This window comes from Theropithecus gelada, chromosome 20, assembly GCF_003255815.1.
Source record: "Theropithecus gelada isolate Dixy chromosome 20, Tgel_1.0, whole genome shotgun sequence".
NCBI lineage: Eukaryota > Metazoa > Chordata > Mammalia > Primates > Cercopithecidae > Theropithecus > Theropithecus gelada.
In genome coordinates, this window is record NC_037688.1 from 18,474,861 (window position 1) to 18,499,594 (window position 24,734).

Here is a 24,734-nt window from a genome sequence, read left to right on the forward strand (position 1 = left end):
AAACATATACCATGGAATACTATGCAGCCATTTGGAACTCAGCCAAATGGATGAGTTCATGGCCTTTGCAGGGACATGGATGAAGCTGGAAACCATCATTCTCAGCAAACTAACACAAGAACAGAAAACCAAATACTGCATGTTCTCACTCAAAAGTGGGAGCTGAACAGTGAGAACAGATGGGCACAGGGAGGGGAACATCACACACCAGGGTCTGTCGACAGGGGTAGAGAGTTAGGGGAGGCACAGCATTAGGAGAAATACTTAATGTAGATGACACGTTGATGGGTGCAGCCAACCACCATGGGACGTGTATACCTATGTAACAAACATGCATGTTCTGCACATGTACCCCAGAACTTATAAAGTATAATAAAATAATAAATAAATAAACAACAAATCTGTTGCAGATTTCAAAAATTTGGCAATTGAATATAGGAAGCAAATAAAATAAACGAGTTGAGAAATCAGAAGTTTTCTTGGCTAAAAAGATTGGATATCTATTAATAAGATTAGATAATACAAAGACCATAACATGGGGAACAGTAGATAATTAGTTTAGTCTTACAAGTTGAGTAAATAAGGCAGGGGAATTGAAGAAGGCAATTGAAACTAAAATTCGGACTCTTGAGGAAAGGAGAATTTGAAGACGCTATTAAGATTAATCAGGAGGTATCTCTGGAGAGTAATAAAATTTTATGAATAGACAATGCATAAGTACCATGTCAGGTCTATGTATAAAGGGTCATGGAAGAACAGAGAGTGAAATGTATAATGCTAGTTTGAGAAGTGACTGCACAGATGGGGTTTTGGAGCCTTATAAAAGAGAGAAATTTTATTCAAAAGGCCTTTTATAAAAATATAAGTATGCATGCAAATATCATATAATAACTTGGAAGCAGCTTGCTGTATCTAATACACAGGATTATGAGTTTGGGGATAATCATTAAGACAGGAAAGTTAGACTTAATAAAACCACTAAAAAACCTGGCTGCTGTCCTAAAACCTAAATTGATGTGGTAGATAAGGGAAAGAAAAGAATTTAAGATAATTACAGCATGATTCAACTATTGGGTAGACATTCTATTTATTAATGTCAGAAAAACAGAAGTAAATTCAAGTCTAAATGCAATTTTGGATTGGGCAGATATTGAGAGTTTTTAATGAGTAGTTCCTACTAGCTGCTATGAACACAGGCAAGTCATAGGAGCTGTGTAACATTAAATTTAGGTATTTTGACTTACAGCCTGCATATCATAAATGGACAGCTGGTATACTTTTACCGGTAAGACACTTGCACTGTAACTTTTCATTTTAATATAATTCATGTGAACTTACTAAAAATAAGCCGAAACTTGTATAGGTTACTTTGGCTCTCACAGTACTTTTTTTTTTTTTTTTTTTTATGATGAGGGTAGTTTACATTACCAGCTGCTAAAGCAATTCACTCCACTTTGAATGTTTCTTAAAACATCTCCATCAGGCTCTGATGGAGTGTCTAGTGTCACACCAAGTCTCTCACTCAGAACAAACATGAAGCATTTTGAAGGCATCAGAAAGCAAACTAAGATAGGGAAAAAAGAGCACATTGAGACAAACCCAATATTTTCCACTACTTACATGTATTCTTTTTCTCTCTCAGGTAAGACATGGAAATAGAAAATTCTGGCTTAGAGTTTGTACTATTCTACCCAGGCTGGGAAAACACAGCAAAAAACAAAAACAAACAAACAAAAAAACCCAGGAATTTGGGACTTGAAAGCCTTTTTTAAAATATATACTTTATGTTCCAGGGTACATGTGCACAACGTGCAGGTTTGTTGCATATGTATACATGTGCCGTGTTGGTGTGCTGCAGCTGTTAACTCGTCATTTACATTAGGTATATCTCCTAATACTATCCCTCCCGCCTCCCCCGTCCCCGCAACAGGCCCCAGTGTGTGATGTTCCCCTTCCTGTGTCCAAGTGTTCTCATTGGGACTTGCAAGGCTTTTACACATTGAGGAGTAAAGATCCCTGGGGGCGGGTTGGGGGAAGAACCATAGAAAAGTCAACCTGTCATTTCATTTAGTTTGCTCACAAGGCACATACCAACATACAAATTTCCAGGAATAAAAGGTTAAAAATTCTGCAAAAGTCTGATGCTTAGAGGTTAAAAAGCCTGGCAGAGCATTAATAACCTTGCAATGTTGAGGAATAAAAACAACTGAAGCCTAGGAACCATGGTAAGTATATAAAGCTTTGAGTTTAAGTTCTAGGAGGGCTCAGCTCTAGGAGGAGTGCAAACAGGAAGTAGACCAGCCTAAAATTCAGCTTCAGATTAACTCAAATATTAAATGCATGAAGCTAAACATGCTACTTTCCAATTGCTCACTATACAAAAGTTAAATCATCTCTGGAAAAAAATAGTATCATTTACACTTTCTGTTTTTTGTTTTTTTTTTTCACATACATTAAAGCATTTAATCAAAAATTACCCGGCTCACTTAGGCTTCTTTTTAGGATGTAGAAAGCCATAGGAGAATGTGCATCTACCTTAGTGATGAGATTGCTAGATAATCTACAAAATCATGATTATACATCTCAGTAGAGAGCTGAGAATGTAAAGAAATCTAATGAACTAAAATTGATAGAGTGTTGAGCCCATCCTAAGACGGAACTCATGGCTACTGTCACCCTTGGTGGAGCGGTGAGAATGGAGAAAATCGCCGTAGATGTGGGTAAGAGAAAATTTAATAGAAAAACTGCTTAATGTTTAAGGAATTTTCAAAGTTCAAGGGTGAGCTGACATGGCAATTTCAAATCCCTGGGAGCCATAGATGGAAAAGAAAATCTGTTTGCATTTGTGAACTCTTTTCACCAAATGCTTTTGAGAAAAAATAGGAGTAAGAAAGATACTTGACGTCAGGCCTAGGGTTCATTGAGGGTTTCTTGAAGACTGTTCTGCCCCCATAATTCTACTCTAACACTGTGCTTCACTGGGTGTTCCTTTCTGCTCTTTCGACACTTTACAGTCCGGGAACCATCTATTTCCTTGGTAGTGTTAAGGCCTAGGGTTTCTTTTACTCTACTTGCTTAACCATTACTCATCAGCAAGCACTGAGATGATAGCAGTGCCTGAGACGAAACATTTACACACTCAGAACCCAAGCCCCAATAAAGGAAGGCTCATGATTTCACTTTCAAATTATTTGAAAATTATACTGAACTGCCCCTAAATAATGCAAAACAGAACACAAACACAGATCCACAGATTGGCCAGTCCTCCACACCAGCAGCCTGACAGATGGGCTGTGCCCTTTTCTGGATATAAATGTTGTTTTTACAAACTGAGCTGTTCTTTTACCAAAATATTCACTATTCATCAAAAGCCACTAGACAGCGAACCTCCAACTTTAGCCAGGATCAGGTAATGAAAGGTTGTTTCCTTCTTTCTTTTTTTTTTTTTTTTTTTTTTGAGACGGAGTCTCGCTCTGTCACCCAGGCTGGAGTGCAGTGGCCGGATCTCAGCTCACTGCAAGCACCGCCTCCCGGGTTTACGCCATTCTCCTGCCTCAGCCTCCCGAGTAGCTGGGACTACAGGCGCCCGCCACCGCGCCCGGCTAGTGTTTTGTATTTTTTTTTTTTTAGTAGAGACGGGGTTTCACTGTGTTAGCCAGGATGGTCTCGATCTCCTGACCTCGTGATCCGCCCGTCTCGGCCTCCCAAAGCGCTGGGATTACAGGCTTGAGCCACCGCGCCCGGCCTGAAGGCTGTTTATTTCTAAGAAGAAAGCAAGATGATCTCTACAATTGCTCAAGTTTACTACCTGTAGAATGTTTACAGACCACAGTGAAGAATTCGGAAAGCACCGGCCAGGTGATTACAGTTTGCAGGGCAGAGTACCCAAAAGGAGAGAGCTGCACAGAGATGGAGCTCCAGAAATCTGCAGAGGGCCCCTTTCTTATTCAGATGAGTGCTGATCTGTACACAAATGTGAGGAAACTACTGACAGCTGCTGTAAAACCGCTCAAACCCAGATATTTCATGCAACCAGAAATAAAGCCTAGCACCACCAGCAAGCAGAAAATCTTATAAGATACAGGACATTGAGTGGAATACAGCTAAGAGTCTTGCCTTAGTAGTGTGCGACAACTAACTTTAGAATAAAAACGAGCTTCACCTAGAGAAAGCTTAAAAACAAAGCCCAGAGGATTACACTGTTTATAAGTAACTCAACCACACCCAGGAATGTTTATAGCAATACAAAAATATCTAAGAAGTCTTGATTAAACTATCACTTGACTCAGAATACTTCAATAAATTTTGTTCACATTACCACTAAGCATATTATCAGTAAATTATTAACTGACTCACATTATGTAATACCATATACTTTGTGTTGAATTCACTAAAGTCCTTCCATTTATATACCACGATTTTTTTTAACTTTTATTTTACGTTCAGGGGTACATGGGCAGGTTTGTTACATAGGTAAACTCATGTCACAAGGGTCTGTTGTGCAGATGATTTCATCACCCAAGTACTAAGCCTAGTAACCCATTACTTATTTTTTTCTGATCCTCTCGCTCCTTCCACCTCCACCCTCAGGTAGGTCCCATTGTCTGTTGTTCCCCTCTATGTGTCCACGTGTTCTCATCATTTAGTTCCTACTTATGAGAACATGTATTTACCACTATTTCTTAATGGCATTCTGAAGGCTTTAGCATTTTGTGAGTCTTAAATTTGACTCTTGAATGGCAAAATAATGTTCATATGTAGAAGGTTAAATTTCATCTATAACACAAGTGGTGCAGATGTCCAACGTGTTAAATAAAAATATTTACACACCGTCTCTTACTCTCTTTTAAAAAAAAAAACAAAAAACAACTTTTAATATCAGAACTTTTTCTTGGGAAAAAGTAGGGTTTGACTTTGCATACAAATTTTAACTGTAAAATACAGACTTACCTTTATAAAATCTAAGCTGCTAGTGCTTTTTACTTTAGTTATCCTGTTAAAAGTATATGTCAGTGATGTTTCCAACTGGATCTCTGTCATTTGAATTATGGTTGAAATAATTGATTACAGACATATGGTGAAACCAATACATCTTGATTATACAATAAAATATCAATTCATTGGTAGTCTGAATCAATTATCTCAAGTGTACCTGATTAGCAAAAATATCAATAGATCCAACATAGAATTTTATACTACTAAATGTCAAGTCTAGCTATGAATTTTGTTCTGCATCTGAGGTAAATTTGTGATCAGTTTCTTGAGCTATCAACAAAAAGATATGTACTTTTGTGAACTATACATTTTGTAATTAAATTTTACATGCTAGAACATCATTTTTACATAAATGATGCTTTTTGAAACTAAAATGTCAGTAATATACTATAATTTTGTTATAAAATGAACAGTATTGGTAAATAAACTTTGATTTAAAAAATCAAATTAGCTTCAATTTTATATTATTTTTAGCAAATAAAGATAGGCTTGGATAAGGGCTAAAAATATTTATCAATCATTAAATAAGATACAATTTACAATGCTTAGAATCTAATAAAAAAAATCCAAGAATGTGAAGAAGCAAGCAAATAAAACACATAATGAGGAATAAAATCACCTGGAACTTGCTGACATATGACACAGACAATAGAATTAGTTGACTAAGGCACTGAAACAATTATTAACACTGAATTCCGTGTGTTCAAGAAATTAGAAAAATAAATGTAATATAGTAAATACATATAAAAAGATTGAAATCAGATATTATAAATTAGCCTATAATATCTGAAATAAAAAATATGCTGAATGGACTTATCAGCAGATCAGACATTGCAAGAGAAAAGATGACTAGAACTGAAGACATTGCAAACGCCTATATTCAAAACAACAGAAAAATGAAAGTAAAATAGAGGATTAGTGAGCTGTGAGTTAGTCTATGTAGTCTAATGTTACTTCTAATCCTAGTCTCTGAAGGAGAAAGAGAACACAAATACTATTTGAGGAACCAATGACAAACAACTTTCTAAATTTGATGAAAATTAAAAATTCACAGATACTAGAAGTTCAAAGTCAAAATACATCAAAATCAAGTTGTGGTGATTAAAAAAAATGTCTTAAAAGCAGCCAGAGAAAAAGACACATTACGTATAGAGGCAAAAAGATTTTAAAATGTCAAGCTTCTTATTGGAATTAAACCAGGCTAGAAGAGAGCTAGGGATTTTTTTCGATATGGAAAAAAAAAGAAAAAGAAAAAGAAAATTGTCTGCCAATCTAGAATCCTTCACCTGGTAGTAATATCTTACAATTTTTTTAAAAAAAAGCAAATAAAGAGTTATTTAAAAATATAAAGGTAAGTATTCATCACTACAGACCTGTACTACAGAAAGGGTTTAAGCAGAATAAAAATTACAGCAGATCAAAATCTAAATCTACTACAAAAGAACAAAAAGCATTGAAAATTGTAACAAAGGGGACAAGTATTAAGGTATTTTTATAATTATTTAAACTTCTTTAAACATAATTGTTAAAAAGTAAAAACGGCATGTAGAAGCGTTTGTGACATTTATAGAAGTAACATGTATGACATGGACAGCACAAAGCCCTTGAGCAGGGAACAGGAGTGCACTCTTATGAGTGTCTTCTACAATAGCTAAAGTGATATAACATCACTTAAAAATAGACTGCCATAAGTAAAGGTGTATACTATAAACCTCACGGCTTCACTAAAATAACTCAATAAAGAGGCATAACTAATAAGCCAAAAAAAGTACATAAAATGGAGTCTTTAATCTGGAATCAAAAGAGATCAAAAACAAATCTAGGAGAAAAGAAATAGGAAGATAGTAGATGTAAAACCAACCATCCTAATAATCATTTTAGCTGGGCACAGTGTTCACGCCTGTAATCCCAGCACTTTGGGAGGACTGGGTGGAAGGATCACTTGAAGCCAGGAGACTGGGCAAAAAAAAACAAGACCACATCTCTACAAAAAACAAAAATAAAAATAAAAATTAGATGCTGTGGCATGAGCCTGCAGTCCCAGCTAGTTGGCAGGTTGAGGCAGGAGGATCATTTGAGCCCAGATGTTCAGAGGCTGCAGAGAGTTATGACTGTACTCCAGTCTGGGCAACAGAGTGAGACCTCATCTCTCAAAAGTAAACAAGTAAATAAATAAAGTAACTACTTTAAATATAAGAGGTTTAAAAATTCCAGTTTATAGGTAGAAATTATCAGATTTGATTAGCAGAATAAAAGCAAGACTTACTACATGTTTTTTATATTCCTTCCTTCAAAATATTAATTTAAAATATTAAGACAAGCCGGGTGTGGTGGCTCACGCCTGTAATCCTAGCACATTGGGAGGCTGAAGTGGGTGGATCACCTGAGGTCAGGAGTTCGAGACCATTCTGGCCACCATAGTGAAACCCTGTCTCTACTAAAAATACAAAAATTAGCCAGGCATGGTGACACATGCCTGTAGTCCCAAGTGCTCAGGAGGCTGAGGCATGAGAATCGCTTGAACCCAGGAGGAAGAAGTTGTAGTGAGCTGAGTTAGTGCCACTGCACTCCAGCCTGGGTGACAGAACAAGACTCTGTCTAAATAAAATAAAATAAAATAAAATAAAATAAAATAAAATAAAATAAAGACAAAGATTAAAAGTAGAAGAATGAAAAAAGAGGTACTATGCTAGTGTTTATTAAACATCAAAAAGGTGGAGTAAAAATATGGTATTATAATCTTATAGGATCAACATTTTATATGATCTAAATTTCATTGTACAGTTTATGACCATCCAATCACTTTGGAACACATACATACTATTTATGTTAGCCCATTCTCACACTGCTAAAAACACATACCTGACACTGGACAAGTTATAAAGAAAAGAAGTTTAATCAGCTCACAGTTTTGTAGACTGTACAGACTTCTGCTTCTGGGGAAACTTCAGGAAATTTATAAACGTGACTGAAGGGTGAAGGGGAAACAAGCACATCTTACATGGCAGGCAGGAGGAAGACAGAGTGAAGGGGAAAGTGTGACACGCTTTCAAACAACCAGATCTCATGAGAACTCACTATCACGAGAACAGCAAGGGGGAAATCTCCCATAATCCAGTTGAAATGGGAAAAGTTCCCTTGTCCCCCTCACAGGGTGTATGAAAGGGGGAGTGGCTGGCTTCTTCAGTGCCCTGCTGCTCAGACCTCTAGGGGAGCATACAGACAGGCAGGCTGTGGGGCTCCAACCCCATGGCAGTGTCTAGGGATGAATGTTTACAGCTCCTGAAGCCCCAGTGGGCGTATGTTACAGGGTGCTCTTTCACTTTTCCCGTCTATAGGTGGCTTGTGTTAACCAGCTCTGTTGGTCTCTCTACCCTGTCATGAGGACAGAGGGCTTTCTGTATCTTGGGTTCTTGTCTTGGTGTACTGGAAGAATCAGATCACACCTGAACTAGGAGAATGAGTGCAAGGTTTTATTGAGTGGAGGTAGCTCTCAGCAGATGGGGGAAGCCAGATAGGGATGGAGTGGGAAGGTTTTCCCCTAGAGTCAGGCTGCTGAGCCACCCGGGCTCTCCTCTGACTGCCCTGGCCAAACTCCGCATCATTGTGTTGGTAGATGGCACGCCGGCTGGCCAGTGCCTGTTGGTGCATTCCTCTCAGTGTTCAGCCGCCTCTGTGTTCCTTGGCTGATGTGTTCCTCTTGAAATCCAGCTGCCTGTCTCTCTGCCTGCTAGGGTGTCAGGGGTTTTTATAGGCACAGGACGGGGGCGTGGCAGGCCAGGGTGGTCTTGGGAAATGCAACATCTGGGCAGGAAATGCCAGTCCTCAACCAAGTCCCTGTAGGTGGAGCCCTAGCCAGGGATCACACCCTCCTTTACCCAGCACTTCCCTTAACCCTGCTCCCCCTGCCCCCTATCATTTAAAGGGACCATGCTCTTCTTTTCCCAGCACTTCTGTATCACAATCACCTCCCACCAGGTCTCTCTCCCAACATTGGGGATTGCAATTCAACACATGATTTGGGTGGTGACACAGAGTCAAACCATATCATACTTCAAACAGGCATTTTTACTTTGAGGTTATACCCAACAAAAAGGTAATCAAATATGTGTCAAATACATTCATATCAGGTAGTTCATAATAATCCAAACTGGAAATGTATTCAAATACATACATACTGTATGACTCCCTCCCTTAGTATACATTTTGAAACAGACAAAATTAATCTGTGTTGCAATAGGCCATAGTTGTGGTTTCCTTTAAAGGACATGATTACTGTGATACAGGAAGCTTTTAAGATGCTAGTCAAGTGCAAATTTGATCTGTGTTGTAATTAAACAAGTTTATTCACTTTTCAAAAATTAATTGACTTGATCCATTTATGAGTTGCACATATTTTCTGCATATATGTTTTATTTCACCAAAATGTATATTTAAAAATAAATGATATAAACAATATTCAAAATCAGATTTTTCCAGACAAAAAGTCCTTCAACATTTTTATTGAACTTTTTAATTCTAACTTTTGATAGAACAATTATTTTCATATAAAAAAACTGCAAGGGGCATATACATTTAAGACACAAAGGGACACATTTGCCACTTTGTTCCTGAAAAATAAAATCTTTTAAAATGTAGTTTCTATGGTCCTGAAAGAAACACAATGGTCATTTTTTTTTAAATAAAAAGCATTGGTACTGTGATATAGAAATTAAATATGAAAAAATAATAAAGACAATTTAGTGTCATAAGGGAAAAGCTACGTCACTGTAAAATGTAAATAATGTAATACATATTTAATCACAAAAACTATTTCAGTCTTCCCTCCTTCCATTAAACACTTTAATTTCAAACTGAATAACACACTCCCACTAAAATAATCATTTTGCATTTATATGCTTGTGTGTGTTTTTTCTCTTATTAACTATTGCATGGAATGGGTCAAAATGGTTTCTAGTCTTTAAGTTTGCATAAATTATTCTGGGTATTACCAGAGTTTATAATGCATACCAATGTTAAGAAAGAGAGAGAAGAAAAATGTTGTTAAATGTTTCATGATTGGTACTCCCAGTTCTGCTTGGGTGTAAATACAAATGACACCTTGTCTCTGATTATGGACTATGAGTCTTACACACTTGAACAGGCTTGGCTCCTTCATGTTAACTTCTGACCTGTGTTAACTCCCATAAATGTCACATCTGCCACAGCCCTTTTCCCAGTCTTGCATGCTCTCAGTGGACCCAAGTGTTCATAATTATCAAATGAGAAAATATATATGGAAGTGTTTTAAAAATTATAAACCACTAAAGAGGTAGATAAGAGGACTTTGGTTTCTGACTTAGCAAATTAGGACTATCAGGAATTATTGGAGAAAGGAATGATGTTTATTGGAAGACAAAGGCTTACTTCACAATTAATTCTCAGAGACCAGGTGGGACTGAGCCATTTCAGGGACTGAAGGATGTGAGGATGGGTTACTTTGTAACACTCACATTTTCCCTGGAGACTGTGCAAATTTGAGTATAGAGGAGGAAACCCTAAGAAAAGAATTGGCTTTCTCTTACAGATATGGGCAAGAAGTTTTAGAAGTTTAGGGGGTGAATACTAATAAATCTTGGTCAATGGTGTCCGTTCTCTGGGTTTTTTGCTTAAAGACAAAGCCAAGAAATGTGATAAAATTATTAGAAAATTACTTAGACTTTACTGGACTCTCAACCCAGAAAATGAATAGCCTTGATTTTTCTCAAAATAGGATCATTCTGTTTAATTGACTTCTCCTAAATGTAAACCTTTCCCTTTCCTCCCAATGACATCCTCCCCACCCACGACAAATAGAGATATTAACACTCAGGAAGGAAGATGATCCGGTAATTAAAGCGTTTAGATATCATTAGGTGCTCAATCTGTTTCTTCCTGTTATTGCGAACTTCCTATCTCGGTGGACGAAATGTCTGAAAACAATCACTGCAGAAAAGAACTTTAAGTAAAATCAGGTATAAGAAACTAAAATCTTGAGAAGCACTGAAGCTTCATGAATAATTCTTGAACACCATGGTGTGAATGTTGCCTTGCTCGACTCACAGTCTTTCAAGATGTTAGTTTCATGTTTTATTTAAGCTCAACATAAATGTTAACGTGGTCCTCATCAGATTCCTTTTATCTAACTCTGAAGACTGATGTGTTGATGTTGTAATATGGAAAGAGGGCCTTGGGGATGGATTTTAAATGCCCATCCAGGTATTCTGTAAGAAGTCACAGATGAATTTCTTTTCCAGGAACTGAGTTGTAAATTTGTTTGTCTCGGTGCACCAACTCAGCGTATACATCTGCTGATCACTGTTAATTAGTCTCCTACTGTCCAATTTGTAATCTAGATATGTTTTATGGAGATGTAACTGGTGAAGCATCATTGTGTGTAATCTTTGTCTGAAAAGATTCTGCTGAGCAAGTGATCAATAAAGTGTATGCAATGCAAACATTAATCAAAGAGAATGTCATTAAAGCTTACTATAGCAGTCTTCATTAAGAAAGAAAACTAATGTAACTACTATTGTCCTATCTTCATTATGAATTGTTACTATTATGATGATTTTATGATTTTACTAGTCAATAGCCCTCGTGGAATATTTGGGTTACTTACAAATTCAGTTTTGGACTTCAAGTCACTTGTAAATCAAATAGTTGTTTGTTTCTTTGAGCTACAGTGTTCTGTCGGTAATTAGTACTCCTGGTTATTCTGAATAGTGCACTGATGTTAGATTTGAACATTAGGGAAAAGAACAAAGGATATATTTTCATGGTGCATATATTTGGATCATTCCTACTAAAACATTATTTCATTAGTGTCAAGAGTTACTTAATGGGCACCCGATACAAGCATTGGTAACTTTTGTATGTTACTTAAATAAAAAATAAATCATGAAACTAACATACAGATAGACTTCACATTTAGCAATGCACCATTCATGCTAATTGTCCTTAAGGATGATGCTTATAAGATCTCCTAGAGTTTAAGTTCACAGCTTATCATTTATATATTAATAAAGTGGTTCAGAGGGGTTCTGGTCAGTTCTTCCCAGAATGCAGTTTACCAGGTTGCACAGACAGGATGTTTGTAAAGTAAATGGGCATCCACTGAGGTGAAATTCTTTATTCACAGTTGGTAAAGGAATGTTTCTCTAGGCCAGAGGCCAACAGTATTAACAATATATTGTACTACACAGATTCTAGCCAGAATACATTATTTAATAATTTTGTGAAAAAGAAATTGGTCTTGGCACTTTAGATTTTTAGGCCTCAAAAGCATAGACATCTCAAACAAAGATAGACAAATGGGACTCTATTAAACTAAAAAACTTTTGTACAGCAAAGCAAACAATCAGCACAGTGGAGAGACAATCTGTTAAGTGGGAGAAACTATCCACAAACTGTTTGTCTGTTAAGGGACTAATATATAGAACATATAAGAAAATCATACAACTTAATGATACAAATGCACAATTCCATTAAAAAACAAGCACAGGACTTGAATAGACTATTCTCAAAAGGACAAATACAAATGGCTAACAAACACATGAAAAAAAAAATGCTCAACATCACTAACCATCAAAGAAATGAAAATCAAAGCCACAGTGAGATACTATCTTATTCCATTTAGAATGGCCATTATGAAAAAGACAAAAAATAACAGATGCTGTCAAGGATGTGGAGAAAAGGAAACCATTATACACTTTCGGTGGCAATGTAAATTAGTACAACCACTATGGAAAACAGTATGGAGATTTCTCAAAAAACTAAAAGCAGAACTTCAATGTGATCCAGCAATCTCACTACTGTGCATCTTTCCAAATGAAAATAAATCAGTAACCAAAGGGGTACCTGCACTTGCATGTTTATTGCAGCAATGTTCACCATAGCAAAGATACAGAATCAACCTAAGTGTCCATCAACAGACAAATGGATAGAGAAAATGTGGTATGTATACATACACACAATGAAACACTATTTGGTCATAGAAAAAGAATGAAATCATGTCATTGCAGCAGCATGGGTAGAACTGGAGGTCATTATGTCAAATGAAATAAGCCAGGCACAGAAATGCAAATATCACACGTTCTTACTCATATATGGGAGCTAAAAACCTTGATCTTTTTCTTTTTTTTTTTTTTTCTTTTTTCTTTTTTTTGTTGAGACAGAGTCTCGCTCTGTCGCCGAGGCTGGAGTGCAGTGGCCGGATCTCAGCTCACTGCAAGCTCCGCCTCCCGGGTTTATGCCATTCTCCTGCCTCAGCCTCCCTAGTAGCTGGGACTACAGGCACCCGCCACCTCGCCTGGCTAGTTTTTTGTATTTTTTTATTTATTTATTTATTTATTTATTTATTTATTTATTTTTGAGACGGAGTCTGGCTCTGTCACCCAGGCTGGAGTGCAGTGGCCGGATCTCAGCTCACTGCAAGTTCCGCCTCCCGGGTTCCCGCCATTCTCCTGCCTCAGCCTCCCGAGTAGCTGGGACTACAGGCGCCCGCCACCTCGCCCGGCTAGTTTTTTTTGTATTTTTAGTAGAGACGGGGTTTCACCGTGCTAGCCAGGATGGTCTCGATCTCCTGACCTCGTGATCCGCCCGTCTTGGCCTCCCAAAGTGCTGGGATTACAGGCTTGAGCCACCGCGCCCGGCCTTTTTGTATTTTTTAGTAGAGACGGAGTTTCACTGCGTTAGCCAGGTTGATCTTACAGAGATGAACAATAGAATGATACATACTAGAGGCTGAGAAGGGTGTGAGGGTGGGAGGAAAAATTGAAGGGATGTTGGAGAATAGTTACAAACTTAGTTAGATAGAAGAAATAAGTTACAATGTTCTACATCAGAGTAGAATGACTATAGCTAGCAACAATAGTTGTATGTTTCAAAGTAGCAACAAGAGAGGCCTTAAAATGTTACCAACGTATAGAAATAATAAGTTACTCAGGAGATGGATACCTCAAACACCCTGACTTGATCATTATGCATTCTACGCATGTAAAAATATACTCAAGGCACCCCATAAATATGTAAACTATTAAGTGTTAATAAAAGAAAGGAAAAAAGAAGGCCAGATGCAGTGGCTCATGTCTGTAATCCCAGCACTTTGTAAGGCTGGGGTGACAGGATTGCTTGAGCCCAGGAGTTTGAGACTAGACCAGGCAACAAAGCAAGAACCGTTCTCTACAAAAAATTTAAAAATTAGTGAGCATGGTGGCATGCATTGCACTTGTAGTTACAGCTACTTGGGAGGCTGAAGTGGGAGGATCTTTGGAATCTAGGAGTTCAAGTTTGTAGAGAGTTATGTCACTGCACTCCAGCCTGTCTCAAAAAAAGAAAAAAAGAAAAAACCATTATTTAGTCTAGTGATTGCCTTTCCAGAGTTATTTAGTTTGAACTAACAAATGCATTTTACCTATGGCCAAATACTTGACTCCCTGAGCCATAATTTACAAAGTGATTTTCGTTTGATTGAACTTTACAAGACCTCAGGATTTGGAATCCAATGTCAAAACCTACCATCTGCCTATGTGATTTGAAGCCAACAAGACAGTGAATCCTTTGGGTTGTGTTTGCTTATTACATGAGGTTTGCTCACTCTCTTCTTATGCCTCTTCATTATCTGAAGATGGAAAATGCGCTCTCGTACAAGGTAGACGAATTTATGAGTCCAACGGGCTGAATCTAGATGCAAGGCTAAGCAAGATCTCTTTATTATCATTAAGATTAATAAATTATAACAATAGCTGCTAACACACATTGAGGACTAACTTTGGACTAGACAGTTTGCTAGATACTTCCTGTGGACTCACTTGACCATCAAAATAACTGTATGAATTTGGAAGTCTTATAACTCAAATTTTCTAAATATGACAGGCTAGTCACAGAGAAATCAATTAACTTGTCTGAGGTCACATAAATAGAAGTTACGGATTTGGATTTGAAATTAGGAACATCTTATGCCAGTGCCATGGCCAAGCATTTAATCTGTTACCATATTACTGCTTTTCTACATAGTCCACACACTAGAATTCAGTCAAGTAATGGTTGAGATATTTGAAACCGTTTGTCATCAGTAATGGGGCCAATACAATTTTCAAGGTATCATATTTGAAGTGTATTTGCTTGACTCATGGGTCATTTCAGTCACAGCACAGAACAAAATGGGAAGGCTGACAACGGGCAACAGATCTCTGTCCTCATTCCTACTCTTTCTAGTTATGTGAACTTAAGCAATTCCCTTGACCTTCTTGGACTGCAGTTGGCCTCATCTTTATAAATGAAGAGACTTGACTAAATTATGTCTAATTCCTTTCCAAGTCTGACCTTCTGTTTCTACAAAACCATATCCTTTATATCCACACAGGGACAAAGACATAAAAATAATAATAAAATACATGTGTGTAAATACCCTTACAGATTTGCTAACCTTGCACTCCCTGAATAGCATCTTCATTGTATTGCCTGAAATATCATCATGCATTTTTCCCCTCAGCCCTTTTTGACACATGCTAATTAGAAAAAAAATGCCATTCTAAGTGAAGGGGGCCTCTTCGTCTTCCACTTCACCGTATGACTCCTGGGCTCAAAGAAACATTTTTATGGGCATTTTTTAATATGCTACTGTTTTAACCTCTTGACCTTGTCTTGGGCACTTTATTTTCTGTCTTCAGCTTCAATATTCATTAGTAACACTGTGACAAAAAGGAATATGAATGGCATTAGGAAATTGAGCCCTACTCAAGCTAAGAAAGCTATGCTAATGCTCACACATTGAAATAGAGCAAAGACGTTTGATGTTTCTATACCAAGGGCTGGTTTCAAATGATCGTGAAAACGTGCTGAGACTTTTCATGTGAACAGTACGTTTAAAGACAAACTCATTTTTAAAAATAACAATAAATGCAGAGTTTACTTCCCCACCCCAAGCTAGAACTTCATTATGTGCCAAATACATTATTTGGGACTGGTATGGAGCATGACATACTAAATGTTCTGACCGTTGTAACATATGCATAGATAATATATGGCTCATACAACTTTCATAACCCTCTCTGCTGATTCTCTTCTAATATCTCTCTAAAGACATTTGTGGTATCATTCTTCATTTATTTTGCATGCTGCTTTCACCCATTGTGGATAAACATGAATATAAAATTCTAGAAGTACGAATAGTTATCTTTGCTGATGCTTGGTGAGGTTTTAATAAAATATACATGACACCAGTGGTATGTATCTGGGAGTTATATAGCAGTGAAGAAATCCAGAGATAATTATAATCTTTTATGCTGATGGAGGAATTAGCACCTCAGTAATAAGCAATGTGAAGTAGCATAGACAGAGTTTTCTATTCGTCCTTGAACCATTCGATGTGAATGCAAATAACTAACACATATAATTCTAATTTTGATGGCCCTATTCAGGAATAGAAATCTAGACGGAAAGACAAGAGGGGCCTTGTATAAGTTTAGTGGAGAAAATCTTCAAGTTAGTTAATGATTGTTGCCTACATCTTTTACCTGAACACAAGAGTTTCAAAAACAAAGTCTATTTGGTGGCTTAACAAACTCATTTCTTTCCACTATGTCACCAGTGTCCTCCATTCTTGTGTATAAAACAAAACTCCTGGTTTACCATGAACTACATTCTTTGAAGGCGTCTTAGTCATTTTGTACTGCTATAACCAGCATATCTGAAACTGGGTAATTTATAAATAACAGAAATTTATTATCCCACAGATCTAGAGGCTGGGAAGTTCAAGATCAAGGTACTGGTATCCGGTGAGGACCTCCTTTCCCATCTTCACATGGTGGAAGACAGAAGGGCAAGAGAAAGCTAATGTTGTGTCCTCACATAGCAGAAGAGCAGAAAAGGGAGAACCCACTGCTGCAAGCTCTTTTTATAGAGGCATTAATCTATTCAAGAGAGCAGAGCCCTCATTAGCTAAACACCTCCCAAAAGGCCACATCTCCCAATAGTGTTGTATTGGGGGTTAAGTTTCAACAAAAGTTTGGAGGGAACAAAAACATTCAAATCATAGCAGTAGGTTATTTATTCATGCTGCCTAGATTTCTTGAATTTGTAAAATTAAATAAAATGCACACCTATAATTTTTGACTTCAGAGAAACAAAGGCCATTTCCAGTGACAGACATTTCCAGTTCGGTGAAGATTAAGATATCTAAATCATTACACAAGACCATGCTTGCAGCACTTAGCAGACCAGGAATAAATGAAGTCTTTGCACTGGGAAAAGAGATCATTATGTCATAAAATCTGGCAAGGTATACACTGCCATGTTAACAGGGGTTGCTTTTGTGTGGTCAGCATTTTTTTCATATTTGATACAGTTGCTCTATAACTTTCTATAACAAATTTACAAAAATGACAGTCTATTAAAAACAAGTTAACAAAATTAATGATGGCTTCGTGCCAGTAAGTGTATCTTTCTTTCATTGCTCAACTTTGAAAAACTGTGAGTACCTGCTATGCTATTCATTGACATGTATAACATAAAAATACATAGTATGTATCACGTACCAGACACTGAAGAAGGTCTATGTGTGAATTAACTCATATCGGTATGGTATTTCTAAAAATAGTCATCATTTTACTGCAAAAAATAGTCATTATTTTACTGTATTTCTGGTAAAAAAAAATCAGAGATTCAGAAACTGTGTAACTTGTAAGCAGCAGAAAAACTAGATCTATTAAAATATGTGATCAAATCATTTTCAACATTCTTTTTTATTTTTTTCTTAGAGGACACTCAAGAGCATGCTCTATTGATGTACCCTTCTATGGGTAACTCAAGGCCATAGTGTGACCAGAAATATTTAAGTCACTTTTGCAGTTGATTTTCATTTCAGGTGAAGCTCCCTTCCTTTCCCTTCCCTTCCCTTCCTTTCCCTTCTCTTCCCTTCCCTTCCCTTCCCCTTCCCTTCCCTTCCGCTTCCCTTCCCTTCCCTTCCCTTCCCTTCCCTTCCCTTCCCTTCCCTTCCCTTCCCTTCCCTTCCCCTTCCCCTTTCTTTCTTTCTTTCTTTCTTTCTTTCTTTCTTTCTTTCTTTCTTTCTTTCTTTCTTTCTTTCTTTCTTTCTTTCCTTCTTCTTTTTTTTTTTTTTTTGAGTCTCACTCTGTTGTGCAGTGGTGCAATCTCGGCTCACTGCAACCTCTGCTTCCTGGGTTCAAGTGATTCTCTTGCTTCAGCCTCTTGAGTAGCTGGGATTACAGGTGCCCACCACTGCGCCCGGCTAATTTTTGTATTTTAGTGGAGAGGGAGTTTCACCATCTTGGCTAGGCTGGTCTTGAACTCCTGACCTCGTGATCCTCCCGCCTCAGCCTCCCAAAGTGCTGGGATTACAGGTGTAAGCCACCACTCCCAGCCTCAGGTGAAGCTTTCTAACCAATGTTACTTTATGTTATTGTATTTCTTTAACATTTTCACACTGAAATCTATTAACTTGGGTCAACCATATGATTGTGGTGGATGGCACACCATTTACAATTTTCGTCATCTAGTATTGGCTTACCAAATAATGATGGAGGAGATTTTTAAAAATCAATGCATCCCATTTATTATTAAGTCAATTCTGCCTCTTACAACATTGATATTTCACTTCTAAGTATGTTATCTGGAGTCACATAAATGTCTCTTGCATGGGATAAATATTTTGTTCTATTGCAGTATTTAAATGTTTTAACCATGACCCTCACCAGCTCAGATACTCTCGGGGTGTCTAACCTGGAGATAAGCAGACATAATTTATGTATCTCCTCCCGAATAATGGTTTCTATATCCTCACCCCCTTGTTAGCAGAAATGTAGAGCAATAGTTAAAAGTGTGGGCTCTAAGGTTGATCCAACTGGCCTGTAGCCTGGCTCTGCCATAATGGCTCTGTGACCTTGGGAAAATGACTTACCTCTGTTTACCTCCCTGCTTCATCATAAAAGAAAGATTAAACTATGGCACTTGCCTTGCAGAGCTGTTGTTAAAACAATGAAATAAAGTAATTTACATGGCATATGTGTACTTGGAATGTTCATTGTTCATATTTTTACTCTTGTTGCTTGCCTTTACACATAGTTTTGATTGTCAAAAACCAACATAAAGCAAACAACCTTTGAAAGTGTAGTACCATTTCTCATCTCAGAGTGTTCTTTAAAACCATCTTGATCAGGGAATATTATATATCATTGGAAGAAAAGGTAAAAATTGAATCCGGTACCTACCCTCTGAACTCTCTGTCCTCAGCCCACTGTATATGATACAATGAGAACACTTATAGAATGTGTTGCAGTTTCTGTTCTTTGCTATAGCTATTCAACTCTGAGTCCCTTCAGAATTGGAACTGTATCTTTTTTTCTATTCCCACACAAAGTACTTATTACACCAGTTGAAAATATTGGATAAGTATGTAATTGTTATAACTGATAGGGTCTGGTGTAATCAGAAGAGGAAATTAAAACAGGGTCACAAACTCTGGGGTCCCCTTTACCAAAAGGAAGATCCATTTGGTCATTTTGGGGCTTATAATTTTATCTCTGATTTACAAAGTACCAAGAAGAACTGTCCTCAGCAAACTAATATGAGTAAAGTCTCTTACATTGTTGATTGTAATGAGCAATGATGTATTTATTTTTACCTAAAAATGTTGAGTTAATTATAAGGTAGGAAAGTGCTAGAATGGTAAGAAGTAATAATGTAGTACTAAATAGTTTGATTTTTTTTTTTTTTTTTTTACATTTCTCTTGTTGCACTCTTACGGAACAACCTACACCATGGCTGCTACTTTAAAAAGCAAAGCACGTGTCTCATGAACAAAATCCAGTCTGAAGCAAACCAAGGCCTTTTACTTCTTGAATCAGTAAACTATTTTGGGGTAAATGAGGCTTTTGGTGGGAAGTGCAAAAAACATTTTTGAGAATCAAAGTCTATGCCCATTTTATTTATTCTTTGTATAATTCAAAGGCTGAATTGGATTACTTACTCAACTAATAAGTTAAAAGTAGTACAGTACATTTTAAATGTGACATAGACTCAGATGAAGAGATACCAACCTGCATAGAATTGCTGTAAATCGCACGCTGTATTTAGTTCAGCAGTTCTGTGTGTATACCTTGCCTTAGTCTGTTCCGGCTGCTATAACAATATACCACGGACTGGGGGGTTTATAAACAATATACATTTATTCTCACATTTCGGGAGGCTGGAAAGTCATCAAAATTAAAAACCCTGACTCTGTGAAATAGCCTCTTAATAGGATAAAACAAGAAAGTAAATACCAGGAGAAAATATTTGCAAATCATACATCCGACAGGAAGGTGTGAGGAAGCCTCCAAACATAATCGCATTATTTAAGGGGGGGAAAAAATGATTACAAAATAATCAAAGACACAGAACAGGCATTTCATCAAAAAAAGAGGACATAAAAGATGGCAAATAAGCAGATGATAATATGTTAGTTATGTCATGGGAATGTAAATTAATATCATAGTGAGACAGGTCACATACATCAGAATGCCTTAAACAAAAGATCAGAAAAGAATCAAAGGCTAGTGTGGTTCTGGGGAAACCAGGTCACTCCATATTGGTGAAGGTCATACATAATGGTCCAGCCACTCTGGTCCTTTTCCAAACAACAACAAACAAGCAAACAGCGATGTGCAAGTACCCTACAAACCAGCAGCTCAAACACCCCAGCATTAATTCCCACAGAAACGAATGTATCATGCAGTAAAGGGTTGACACAGCAGGTTTGCCATATTCAGAACCTGCACATTCCAAAGACAGGCCTGGCCTTACTTGGCTCCTAGATGTTAATACATACACCTTTAGAATACCATGACTGTTCCTGATAAGAGCGCCCTCCTGTAACTGGGGTCTTAGGCAGTTATATCAACAACAGTGATCTATGGTGGGCACCTTGGGCTCTGGAGTACATGTTTGACCTTCGGGGGAGTCAGCTTCATGGAGTTCTGTGAGTCCTTCTAGTCATCTAATTGGTAGGTATTCTGGAGGACACTACCCCTGACATGACAGCCTTTGCATTCATCCTGGACATGAATGTTCTCGTGTCTATATTGCGTATATTACTTATAGCCAATAACCAGAAACAACTTCTCAGATGTACTTCAAGGAGCAAGATTGAGAGTAGGAGTAGGTTTAGGCATTTTCTTTCAAGGAGTGGGTGTATGTGTTTTCCTTCACAGGAGTTCAGCAATAAACAATGATTACTACCTAACGTACTGGACCAGAAGCTCCAAAAGGAAGGGTATGATTTGTTGTTGATGCTGTCTTCTATCTTAATCAGCGCTGTATCATCACACCCTAAAATAGTGCAGAAGTTTACTAAATATTTGCTGTGTAAATTAATTTATGTAGGACTGAGCACTTGCTTATGTGAAAGCTGAGATTATTATATTAATTTCAGACAGAGATGTTGATAACCCTTTACTCCTATTTTAAAGTAAAAAAATCACAAAATTCTATTATTCTGAATATATAGTCTTTTATTGGCTTTTCAACATGTCTAAGCAGTTTTAGCAGGTTAGGGACATGCTCTCTTTCACTTCATACACTGGAAAATGCCTGCTACTTACACCTTCTCTTTGTGTGGTGACTTTATAAACCACCCTGAACAAAAGCAACTTCCAGGCTAAGAGTTATTTGAATATTGGGAAAGAATGATTCCAGAAGTCTTTTGGAAGACTTCTCTCCAATAGTTTAGAAAGCTTTCAAGTAAACACATAATAAAGAGGTGCTGTAATTGGATCTCAAGCATATTACACATTCAATTGAGCATAGTATCAATATTAATTCCTTACATATTATGATTATTTACAAATGCTCCCATGCTTACACACTAATTTATATAAGTTATCACACCAATAACTGGTCATTCTTAATAAATGAGAACTCTACTACTAAAATTTATCCATACATTTAAAAAAGATGTGTGTGTGCACATATATATGTACATATTGTTGATTGTAATAAGCAATGATATAACAGTGCATGTTTAATACAAATTTAATAGATTTTCAAATATCTTCAATCCAATGTTGGTTGAATTAGCTGATGAGGAGCCCATGAATGTAAAGGCCAACTGTGTGTGTGTTTGTGTGTGTGTGTGTGTGTGTGTATTGGCTGATGTGTATATACACACATATATGTATATACACACACACACACACACACACACACACACACACGGTGGTTTGTAGAGTCACCACACAAAGAGAATGTGTAAATATATAATTACCCTCATATTGTTGATTGTAATAAGCAATGATGTATTTATTTTTACCTAAAAATGTTGAATTAATTATAGGATAGGAGAGTGCTAGAATGGAAAGAAGTAATAATGTAGTACTAAATAAACCATTTGTTTTTCTTTTTTACATTTTTCATATTGCATTTTGATGGAACAATCTACACCACACATATATACACACAAACACATATATGTATACACACACATATATTCACATATATGTATGTGTATATATACACATCAGCTAATACACACACACACACACACAAACACACACACAGTTTGCCTTTACATTCATGGGTTCCTCATCAGTTAATTCAACCAACATTGGATTGAAAATATTCGAAAAGCTATTAAATCTGTACTAAACATGTACCAATTTTTTTCTTGACATTATTCCTTAAGCTATAGAGTATAGCAACTATTTACAAAGCATTTACATTGTTTTAGATATTATAAGTAGTCTAGAGATGATTTTGAGAATACAAGAGGAAGTGTGTAGGCTATATGCAAATACTATACCATTTGATATCAGAGGCTTGATCCTCCTGGAAATAATCCCTCATGGACACCCAGAGACAACTATGTATATATATATGCATGAGTTAAAAATTTAAAGCCCCTTTTTATTGTATTGTATTGACTTAATTGCAACATATTCAGATTTAAAGCTCAAACTCTAATGATCATTCAGTTATAAACATTGCTATTACTTAAGCAAGAGAATTGCTTGATATTAGATTTTAACTTGGTATAAAATAAGGAAATTTAAGTGATGAAAAAGCCTATCTTTGAAAAGGCAATGTTGTGTAGATTAATAAAATTATATAAGAGGTACTTTAGTCTCCTCAGAAGCATATTAAAAGGAAAATACATATTATTAACTGATTTAGAAACAGCTAAAATGGAACTTCTTAAATAGTAATTGCTGTTCTAACATGCTTGGAGGACTCCTGGAATATAAAGTATGAACGGTTGGTTTCCAGTGTGGACATTCGTCCCCAGTATGAGCTTTGTGGTAAGAAGTCACGTTCACTGTCTCCAGTCACAATCATTGTGGGTGTTATGCTCAGAGACCGTGTGACCCACAGTGTTCCATGTTGCATGCCTGGCAAGCTGGTGTATGTCATTACTGCAGAGTAGGTGGTGCTGTCGCGGCAGCCGCGCAGGAACTATGGATGCGATTTCCCAAAGCATACATTTTACTAAGAGATTTGAGAGAAAACTAACGTTATCTATGTTTAAACTGACTTGGCTTTATTATAAGTGGAATACAAAATATGCATGAAGTTTTCAAATAAATCCAAAGACTTAAAAAATGTTTTACTTTTCTTGTTGGTTGAGAGCCTCTGGAGGTTCTCATTCACTCCCCTCTGCTATTAGAATAATTCAGTGGGAAAGTTTGTGGAATACCATATCATTGAATCTTGAGTCTTTGATGGTCTACATTAAATAAAAATGAATTTCTTTCATGATGGCAGCTATGCATATTCTATAGACACTTGTTTATTCCTCTTTCCGCAAAGCTGGGTCTAGCTCAAATTTTGGCTGGGAACTTGGTATGCAGGGAACTCATTTCCTTTTCATCCTCTGCCTCTCCCTCCCTGACTTTGTCTCTTCCTGTTTCCTCTACTTTTCTTATTTCTTACTATTTATCCTACTTCTTCCCTTTACTCTCTTCCCTTTTCCTTCTCCCTATCTCCCAGTTCATTCCTCTGTTTTTCTTCAAATATTTATTAGGCATCTCATACCTTAGGCATGGTGATAAGCAATGTGGCTATAAAGATGGAAGATGAGAGAGAAAGAATTGGAGCATTCTGCTTTAAGCTCCAGATAATTATACTTATTTTTTTCAGAACTATGTCACTAGTGCCATCTATGATATGTAGCCTATGTAAAATGCTCAATAAATATTTATGAATAAACAAATCAAAGAATGCATAAGGGAATGTAATAAAGCAATTACAAGTAAACAAGTTTTAATAATGTCTGCATTTTATTTCATCTTAGTACTTGAGTCTTGCACTGATTGATAAGTGAGAAAAACGGAAGAACTAAGGTGTAAACTCAGGTGTCATGGTGCTGCTTCCTGGAGAATATCTAGCTTTGAAACTTTGTCTTGTCTTCAATGAAGACCAAGGAGTCTGGCAAGAATCAAAGAAAGGAAATAACATTTTGTGCAGAGTAAAGAACACATTCAAAAACAATAAAGCAGAAAATGGCATGGCATGTTCAAGAGATGATGAAACTATTTCAACATGACTAGTGCAAACCACCCTGTCACAGCAGAGGGATGTCTGGGAGTAAGAATAAGTTGCTTGGTAGAAATCATGAAAAATAAATATTTTGGCAAACAGAACAAAGTGAACTTATGTATTATCGCAAGTGCTTTTGAATTTTCCTTCTCAGACATTTCTTACCCTTGATACTCATTTAATTCTTCCAAACA